The sequence below is a fragment of the Salmo salar genome, chromosome 15 (assembly GCF_965601325.2).
Source record: "Salmo salar chromosome 15, fSalSal1, whole genome shotgun sequence".
Taxonomy (NCBI): Eukaryota; Metazoa; Chordata; class Actinopteri; order Salmoniformes; family Salmonidae; genus Salmo; species Salmo salar.
Genome location: NC_138305.1, coordinates 61,759,506 through 61,770,252, shown reverse-complemented (window position 1 = coordinate 61,770,252; position 10,747 = coordinate 61,759,506). Strand labels below are relative to the sequence as shown.

The 10,747-nt window shown below is 43.1% G+C and overlaps 1 pseudogene across 1 annotated transcript; it reads left to right on the top strand.

The window, feature by feature from the left end:
• The first annotated feature begins 3,070 nt into the window (after window positions 1-3,070).
• On the top strand, window positions 3,071-9,051 carry LOC106571777 (F-box only protein 30-like; annotated as a pseudogene). Its single transcript, XR_014380648.1, has 3 exons — window positions 3,071-3,267; window positions 3,860-6,337; window positions 8,038-9,051. The product of XR_014380648.1 is annotated as an F-box only protein 30-like (transcript).
• The last annotated feature ends 1,696 nt before the right edge of the window (window positions 9,052-10,747 follow it).

Sequence of the window (10,747 nt, the reverse complement as noted above, 5' to 3'; positions counted from 1 at the left end):
AATTGGCTAGAGAGCTAGCTAGCTAACGTTCATTCTTAAGACTGCATTCATAGGTTTAGGTCTAGCCTTTCTTTTTCTAAATCCTATTTATAAAAAAATCATTTATTTGGATTGGTGGATAAGTTACATCTCATTATTTTAATACATTTTTGAATATTCGATGATAGTTGTTGACATCAACCGCCTGAATTCAATGGAGAGATGTTATGTTACTAGCTTCATGTCATGAAATATGCATAGCCATCTCGAGACAACTCCGATATAAAATGTATTTTCACAAAGTTGCCGGTATGTCACGTGTCCTACTTATACCAGTAAACTCGTAGTAACCTAAGCATTACACCACTTCTACTCGAAATAAACAAATAGTAAATAAGCCATTACATTTTTTTTTTGGACCACATTTCGACACTCTTATTGACCTCCATACAAAAACTCCTTGTTTGGTGAGCGAAAGAAACGAAACAACCCCACCTGCTAGAGAATACATATTGTTGGTTGAGTTGGGCCTCTCGCTTCGCCTCTTCCTCTTCAACCGTTATTTATAATAAAGGTTATATGGAGAAATTCGGACGTCTATGAAGTGAAAATAGATGGCCCTCCCTTCAGTAAAATACATGTGACCTAAACCCTCCCTGAATGCCTGAAGAAAAAAATAACAAGTGACCCCCCTATACCCAAAATTATAATTAAAACTAAGTGGATATCAGAGAACATGTCTACCATTTAACCTCACTGCTTGGACGGACCAGAGCCGTAGATTTGCAGTTTTAGAAACTGTTCTTCGTCCAGTAAGCACTAGATAGCAAAGCAGGAATTTTGATATCGCACAGGGCTGCGGACCAGAAGGTTGTGCGTTCGCTGACCACTGTGGACAAGAGTAAGGGTGGAAATATATTTTTTATAGTAAAAGCATTACATGACTCTACAATCGTATTTGCAGGTCCAAGAAAAAATAGCATTTCATAAAAATGTACATATTAGCGGAATATTTTTTTAATTCCAGACAAATTACCAAAATGACAGGCTAAGAATGGCTCGAGACATAGCGCTATGTGTTCGTCTCATCCTATTTCTCCAATGCCAAATCCGTGTGTCTTGTTTGCAAACGAAACTGTCCCTGTTTGCAAATAATTTAATCTGAGACATCATTAGGGATCTGAGCATGGTTCTTTGAAAAGTTAGGACTACCTTTCCACCCCAGACAGAGTACGCCTACCGACACATAACAATTTAAGCTTCAACTGCTGCCTACTCTTCTTCCGTGATTTAACCCAGCGAGAGGTCACAAGTGTTTCCCTAAAAGCTGTCTGCGTTGTTTGTATTGTACAGAAAGTGAATATCTTAATCAATTGATAGTAACATAATTAGATTACTTCCCAAGCAAAGTCAGCCTCTGAATGTCAAAGAAATGAAACAATGATATTCCCATATGCATCAGTCTTTTCCTGGTATTTTACAGCTTGTTTCTAGCATAAAGCAGCGTGGACCAAAGCGCTGTTATAGATCACTTTATATTATCGGACCCGTTTTATTTTCTTCAGAATCTTAAGCTAAGCATGTGCTTTTTGGCATTTTCTTTACTAAATGGTAGGCCTATGGCATACCATCTCATACCCCCTCAACTCAGGTATTGGTTTTAACTTAAGTTAACAGCCCTTCATTGACATGGAGGTAGGCTGTTTAACGAGTGCATGGTGGGTAGAGGAATTGACCGACAAATCTATGGATATAGCAGCCTACAGCCTAATTTCGTCTGTCAAACAGGTAGAGCTACCTCGTATTTCTTAAATAGGAAGAAATAGTCTCCAACAAAAAGCCAGCAATAACGTTGATTAATACATCATGGACAAGAAACATATTGTTTTTAACAATCAATCAATTATAGTAGTAGCAAGCTATCAAAGTTGACCTCCGGTCCTCCTCCTCATTTTCGCGCTCCCATTCTCAAACTACACAGAACATAGGCTATAGGTTAGTCCGCACACAATATATTTAATTTATTGCACTAGGCCTAATCAAAAATAATTGTCGGAAAAAACCTTTGATTCTCCTCCTGAACTGCACTCCTCCTGAACTGCACTTTGATCAGCAAGAGCAGAGCAGGTGGGAGCTCAGGGTTGGAATATCCATTGCAGTGTGTAATGCAGCCTAATTTTATTCACACAATCCCAGCAGCTATTTTAGAAATATAATTTTGCTCTGTGCTTCTCAGAGCATGCACTTCGTAGTCTTTTGATTGAGACCACAATAAATAGCTTATAGGCACAACTGATATTGCTTGCCCAGCGGAGAATCAGAGATGAGGGGCTGCATCGGGCACACGAATATATAGCCTAATAAGCAACTCATTCTAAAACACAGAGAAATATTGAAATGTCATCAACTACAAATTACATTACCCTCCCCTGGACTACTTAAAAACAATTAGAAAAATACTAAATCCTCCCCTTGACTGATATTGAAAAAGGATGACCCTCCTCCGTTTTCCATTCTGTAAATATCGATCGGCCCCTTACATTGCAATGAGCCATTCCTGTTCCCGAATTGGATATGGACGATTTTATCATACGTAACTGCTGCATGATGACAATATCAACTAGCGTCTCAGCTAAATGATACAAGTTTTTCATTTGAAGATGCTAATTACGAATCGCATTACTACCCAGCTAATATCAAAACGTGTTATGGACATCTGGCATACGACTGCTTCGCGGTGAAATAGTTGAAGGAAAACCTCACATGCCAAACTTCAAGAAAAAGGAAAGAACAGCGACCCACATGACAATCATTGTCCAATGGGAACTCACATCTCTCTTTGAGGTTTCCACTAGTTTCCATAGTCACAAAGTCAATATTGGCTATTTCGTAACATTCATGTAAACGAAAATAAACTTTGTGGCTGTGGTAACTAGTGACGACCTGTAATCGTTAGTACAAACCGTTTCAAAACGTTCCTAAAATGAGAGTTTCTATTGGACAAATTCAGGTAGGTCCCTCCCTGTTTCGTTCCATTACCTTCAGTTTAAGAAACGTTTTGCAACAAAATTGACGTGATGAATATGCCCCTGCTATCAGTTTAGAGGGCGCCGCAGCAGACAGACACACAAGGCAAAGGGAGGTTGATTGAAAGAAGAGAAAAAATGTATAGAAAAAAGTAGTTTATACCCAGCTGTAACACTGTAAGATAAACGGGAAAATAGCTATGTTTCTTTAGTCGTAGAGTTTGAACAACCGGTTTACATCAACTCCACGGTACTGTAGTAGGTAACGTTAGCCAAGAATATACGTTTCTTGTTGAGTTGTTCATGGGACATAGCTACTGCGACACGGTCTTCTTGCTAGGTGTTGTCTACAATGAATCTCAACGTCAGCATGGCCAGTCTATGAAACCAGTCCCTGAAATAGTTTTCCTTCATTCGTTAGGTTTGTTTTGGGTTGTCAAGCTGAATCTTGCTAACTTGCTAGCTAGCTTCAGCTTGTTTTCCTTTGTCGACAAATCTGGCGAACTAGCGACTAATTTATGCTAAGTAGCTATCCAGTTGGCCAGTCAAGTTGTTATGCTTTTTATTTGGTGTTACAGTGACTCGACATAGCTAAACCAGCTCGCTCTTTAGCTTACGTATTGAACTGAGCAAGACAGACCACTTTCCTATCCAAATTATTATTTGATATAATGTTGATACTTGCATGATTCTGACAGTGAATTGCTGCCTTTTGGTACATTTTCATCCAATTTACTTGTGTAGAAATAAAAGCTAATGATTCCATTTAAATACTTCTTCTATTGACTGTACTGTATTGTCTGCATCAAAACTACAAAATTAGGTCCTGTGTATTTTCTCGTTTTCCCTCACAGAGCTGCTGACTCTCCCGGTCCCACCACCACTCCCAGCTCCACCTTACAACACTCTAAATACTCCACTCCCTGCCCTCTTAAAGATGGAGCAGCAACATATCCGCTGTGTGACCTGCCTGAGTCAGAGGTGCATGACCAGGCCAGAACCCGGTATCTCCTGTCACCTGCCCCCTAGTCTGTGGGGCCATTTTCCACTCCTACAAAGGGCCCGAGCACCTCCTCCTCTGTCCCCTGGAGAGAGTGCCCTGCCTGAACAGGGGTTTTGGCTTCCCTGACACACTAGTGCAGACCCGGATGCCTGCACACCATGGAGTGGAACAGGTGAGCTATCAGCTGCCTGGATTACACATCATACGAGAGCTTGAGCTGGGGGGTGGAGGAGACAGAGCAGCTGGACATGGCGCTGGCCCTGCAGGACAAGTACACGCTGGTCAAGTCCCTCAAGGTGGTCCCAACGGCGCCCACGGTCGAGAGAGAGCCACCTGTTTTCACCGTAGAGAGCGCGAGTGAGAAGGACACTGCGTTGACAACGCATTCACCACCACTATTGACGACACAGTCACCACCACTATTGACGACACAGTCACCACCACTATTGACGACACAGTCACCACCACTATTGACGACACAGTCACCACCACTATTGACGACACAGTCATCACCAACATTGACGTCACAGTCACCGCCACTGAGCTCAGCGAAGGATAAAATTGCTAACGGAATAAATGGTTTGAACGAGGAGTGGTATAGCAAGCTGTACATGGTGGAGACGGCGCGGAGCCTTGCCGCAGCGTTGGACGTTCTCAGCACAGAGCAATGCATCAAGATCAACAGCATTGACTGGAACGATGAGCTGCTGCTTCATAACAGGCTGGAGATTTGGATGTGAAGGAGTGCTACGGTCAGCTTATCAGCTGCACCAACTCCACCGGGCGACGGTCCAGCTGAGGAGGAGCCTGGTCACAGCACAGGGCGACCTCAGAAACACGGTTAAATATACAGACCCAATCAACGGAGCCCCCACTCACCCGCAAGCAGAGCTTACGTCAGCTCCCACCAATCGGAAGCTGCAGACTTGACGAACGTTGAGATGAAAGATGCTGAGGCAGGGTCATCAGTTGGAGAGCTTAGAGTGGTCAGCGGAACTGACAGTGAGGTTGCTATGGAGGTCTTTGCCGATGGCGAGATGTGGATGGAGCTTTCAGGTGTGACCTCGAGGAGTGTTGAGGGGCTGAATGAACAAAGCTTATGTAATGGTTGTTTGAGTGGGAAAGGCTCCCAGAAGAGACCAGGGGAGCAGGCCTTAGGTTCAGACTCAGTAGATCAGCATCAACCTGGAACCAGTTGGTCTTCCAGTGAAGCAGTTTGCCCAATCAAGGTGCAAGATGACTTGAATCCTCCACCTGTACCTCAAGGGCCCTCTGGTTCTGTCACAGCTACAGCATCCCCAATCTCACCCAGCAACGCAACTAGCACCACCCATGCAGATCCACCAGGGTATGGCACACAGGGCCAGTCACGTGGTCCTAGAGGACAGGGAACTGGAGAGGAAGTTCCAGAACCACCTGTTGCTCAGAGGCTCGGGCCAGTTTGCTCTGTCCAACGGACGGAGAGTCCGGGTTAGGTTTAGACCCAAAATGGAGGACAAGACAGTGGATACGTCAGACCTGGAGCAGGAGGACGACTCCATGGGCCTGGGGAAGATCGACCTGATCACTGCAGCTGCCCTCCTCTGCCTGGAGGAGTCCCGCAAGTGCCTCAGGATCTCCGACACTGCCAATGTGGACGGCTTCCACGTCAACTTCGGCACACAGACCTTCACCTCCCCTGCCCCCATCTTGGTGACCAGCACGAGGGTTGGCGTCGTCAGCTGCCTGTGACCATGCGCCACAACTCTCATATCCCAGCCCCTTCCGCACCCTCAGCCTGGACCTGGTTCTAGAGGAAGTTCCACAGATCCGGAACATCCCATGTAATCGGCTCCAGCAAATGTTTTCCTTCGATTGTGGCCAGCTGTTCCGCAGGGACGATTACTCCTCCCACTTCAAGAACCTCCACAAGGACATGCACACAGGCCTCAGCAACTAGATGGAATACCACTGTCCCCTGGCCTACTACGGCTGCACCTACTCCCAGCGCAGGTTCTCCCCCTCATACCAGGGGTCAAAGGTCATCCATAATCAGAACTTTAGGTCATTCGGGGTGAAGCCCAGCCCCGTTGAGGGGGGGGACGGGACCGTTGGGGAGTCTAGTGGGCTTCCCTTTGAGGTGGGCTTCCCTTTTAGTGGGCTTCCCTTTGAGGTGCTGCAGCATGTGGCCTGCTTCCTGGATGGCTTCAGCCTGTCCCAGCTGTCCATGTTGTCGTGGACCATGAGGTACGCGTGTGCTAGTCTGCTGCAGTCCCGGGGAATTGTAGAACTACGGTGGGAGAGAAGTCAATATCCAAACGTTACTTTCTTATGGCAGATCAAAGACAGGGTAAGAAACTCACATTTGTTGGCTGAAACTGTGCCACCAGGTGATGTCAACTCGTTACTCTTACAGTATGTGTAAGATGTGCAAAAGTTCGCCTTTTGGAACGCCAGTATTCTAGTTTATTTAATTGATAATGCCCGAAGAAGCCGGTGTCTAGAGGATATATTGGCTCGGGTGTTGTTAGGCAAACCGTGCTAATATATCCTGCAAACACCGGCTTTGAGGGCATCATCACTTTAATAAAACGGGTCACCAACATATTCAAATAATGATTTACATACAGTGCATTTGGAAAGTATTCAGACCCCTTGACTTTTTCCACATTTTGTTACGTTACAGCCTTATTCTAAAATTGATTAAATCGTCCCCCCCCCCCCCCCCCTCAGTCTACATACAATACCCCATAATGACCAAGCAAAAACAGTTTTTGGAAATGTTTGCTAATTTATGTAAAAAACTTGCTTTGTCATTATGGGGTATTGTGTGTAGGTTGCTGAGGATTTTTTATTTAATCATTTTTAGAATAAGCCTGTAACATAACAAAATGTGAAAAGCCAAGGGGTCAGAATACTTTCCGAAGGCACTGTATTTTCATTAGAAACTTTTTATTTTGATTAATTTATTAATCAATCATCCATCCTTCCTCAAGACATAGTCCCGACACAAATCTAAGGTTTCTAAACAAGCCGGCTGGTCGTTCATTCTATCCGTTCGGTTGCCAGAGAAGCGAGCCAGTCTTTTTGTTCTGTATCTATGGACGCGACCCAGTTGTTAATTCTAAAAGTCCCATTACCATACTGGCTGTCAACGTTCTTATCCCATGCTAGCTAGCCAACTACGGCTAATTTACAGTCATGTCGAAAAATGTAGCCAGAATAACAACAATGTAGCTGCATTTGTTTTAGCTGTTTCCTAGTGACATTTATTTGGATACATCCCAGAACAATTAGCTAATGAGGCACGATTTCACCTGGCATAGAAAATGTGCTCTTGCGTTGTTCAGAGGAGCTAGTCAACAACACAGCTTACACGAACTTGAAACTGAAGCTGGAAAGACTGCAAACTAGCTGCCTTTGGTCTCGTTTTACCTGTTTCTTATTGATATGTCTTTGTATATATCCATAAAAAATGATGCTGATTCATGATTTCGACTGGCTGAGAAAAGCTGCCTGCCTGTCTGTCTCATCCCGACTCCTGACACGTTCATTACTATACGACAGCTGGAGATCGAATTTGAACATTGAAACAATGTTGTAAATGTAGGAGAGACAGACAGCAAGGTTTCTACAAATCTCTGCTGTTGAAAACTAAATGTTAGTTTACAAGAAATGTGAGATAATGTCTAGATGCTTTTCATAGTGGAGATCAAGTTTATAAACTGCCTGGCTGGGCTGATGAGACAGTGGATTGCGCAGTCAGGTGGTAACTTGTGGAATAGACCCCGGCTGGAATGCGGTTTTAACCAATCAGCATTCAGGATTAGACCCACCCGTTGTATAAAACTTTATTTACAACCCTCATCTGAGGATTTACATTTCCTGTCTAGGATTTTAAAGTGCCACTGCCACCATATAGGCCTTTCTTATTGTATGTACAATAGCACTGATGTTGATTCCCTTACCCTATACCCCTTTAAATGTTAACTAGACTGGATTGAACTTTCCTGCCTTACTAATGCTTTCTTACCTGTTCTGTTCGGGCAGGTGTGGAGATTCAGCACTGCCTTTAGCCCCGTTAATGAGTGGCGGTTCGCCGAAGTCTCCAGTATGTCTGACCAGCTGAGGAAGTGCCACTACAACACAGTTGAGCACAAGATGGAGGCCGTTCCACTGCCGTCCATGTGCACAGCCGGAGACATATCCCTCCTCTCTGTCTTGAAACTCCAGGAGCAACACATGACCTTACCAGTACCTAACCTCTGTTAGCTACACTGTCTAATTTAATTCAGGTTTTGATGTTACATTTTTTTTTTATTGGAAAAGACTGTCCCGTGTTATATTGAGGTTGAAGGGTAAGAGCCTTTAATTTATGACCTTCTTGACACACAGTTCCAGTAAAATTGTACCTTTATTTAACTAGGCAAGTCAGTTAAGAACAAATTCTTATTTTCAAGTGGGTTAACTGCCTTGTTCAGGGGCAGAACGACAGATTTTTACCATGTCAGCTTGGGGATTCGAGCTTGCAACCTTTCGGTTACTAGTTTAACGCTCTAACCACTAGGCTACCTGCCGTGTCAATCAAAGGTAGTGTTAAACAATTTACCTCGCATGGTTTGGTGTTTAAATCGTGCCTCTATTTTGGTAACGTGATTGTCTTGGAGAGAGAAACATGCAATAGTTGCAGTTTTATTTAGTACTTTTCTGTGAGATACTGACCATACAGAGAAAGAAATACATATTTTCAGTTTGTCTTGTTTTTTTACTCATAGCCATGGGATGTGCAAGTTGTTTGCCATATCACACAATTTTTTTCACGAGTTATGCTAGCACTTTAATGAATTTTGCACTCTTAAACACATTTTCAATTTACTGAAATCGTCCTCCATGAAATGAATCTGAAGGACAAGTCTGCTCTCTGTGTAGGTTGGACCAGAAAGGGACCACAACACACAAACTAAAACAAAGGGAGAGAAGTCACACAAGGTCCCAATGGACATTTCCCAACAATGCATGTGACTCCGTTGCCATTTAATAAACATAGTCTTTAATAGCACCTTTCATGATTTTCCTTGTGTTCTTTGTATTCTGTTATTTTGATGGTTGTTTTTCTATCATCACCATGAAGCTTCAGTGAATCAGACAAGCTGTTTGAGGTGATTTATTTTATAATTAAAAGTACATATGAAGATGCTCAATCAGAAGACAAATGTTAGTTCAGTCATTAACATGGCCAATGAGATCACATAAGACATTCTGGCAAGATGACTTGCCAGCAGCATACCAACCTGCATCCCACTGCTGGGTTATCGCTGAAGGTAAGCAGGATTGATCCTGGTTGGTCCCTGGATGGCAGACCAGATGCTTCTGGAAGTGGTGTTGGAGAGGCAGTAGGAGGCACTCTTTCCTCTGGTCCCCAAAAATTAAAGAAATTTGCCCTGGGACATTGCCCTGTTGTTGGGTGCTGTCTTTTGAATGGGATGTTAAATGGGTGTCCTGACTCGTCATTAAACATCACATGACACTTATTGTCAGAGTAGGGGTGTAAACCCTGGTGTCCTGGCTAAATTCCAAGTCTGGCCCTCATACCATCATGGTCACCTAATCATCCCCAGCTTCCAATTGGCGCATTCTTCCCTGTAACTGACGCAGGTTGTTGCTGTAACTTAGAATGTGTTTTCAGTCAATTTACTGGGTTAAATAAATACAAAAATGATATTCTCCATCTCTCCAAAGGTTCAATTACACTTTCACTTGAATGCTCATAATTACATCCTGTACTACTGGGCTTGCATGCATTTTTGAATGCTCAATCATATAGTAACATGAACAGGCTCACATGGATACACAATTCTCCATCTCGGTCTTGTTCAGGTAATTTAAGGGTAGGGCAAGGGCCCTCCACACCAAGGACAATAGCTATAACGAGATTTTTTTAAATATATATAATTCAAGTGAACAGGAGCATTAACACTACAACGATAACTACAACAAGAGTGAAAAACGATAGCTCTATTTATCGTTTGGATCACTTTCAGAGCAATATTTTCCCGATAAAACATTGAAAACCAATCAAAAACGGGTTTTATTGACACGGTCTTGATTCTAGGTGCGCGAGGCTGCTCACGAGGGAAGAAAGCAGAGCACAAATGAAACGTGTGAGCATATTGGTGGCCACATTCATTATAGAATGACTTGGAAAAATGATGATCCACGACAAACATCGCATGTGAAAGCCATATTTTCCGATGGTAGGCCTATCTGTAAACGCTGATACATCCTGACAAAGTACACATTATGACTGCCCTGCTAATGTGCCTTTTTGGACCTTGTAAACTGAAAATACCCATTACTGATCCAAATGGTTGCCTAATCAGGCTTTGGGTAGATTATTATTATTTCGGGATTTAACATGCATTCAAATCGCAGGGCCTTTTTTGTTGTTGTTGCGGTTATTGAAATGGCATATTTACTGCAGTTTACAGCCTAGACTAGAGTTTTTTATTCACTAGAAAAAAATGAATTGTTGAATTGTGTTTGTTATAGGATAGGTATGATCATTTTCTTGTCCCTAAAAAGCTTAATCAATTGGGGAGATTTTTGATCTGGAGCGCAGCCTAGGGATAACAGCCTGTAATTTCATAATCTGATAATATATATATACACTGCTCAAAAAAATAAAGGGAACGCTTAATAAACAACACAAAGTAACTCCAAGTCAATCACACTTCTGTGAAATCAAAAACTGTCCACTTAG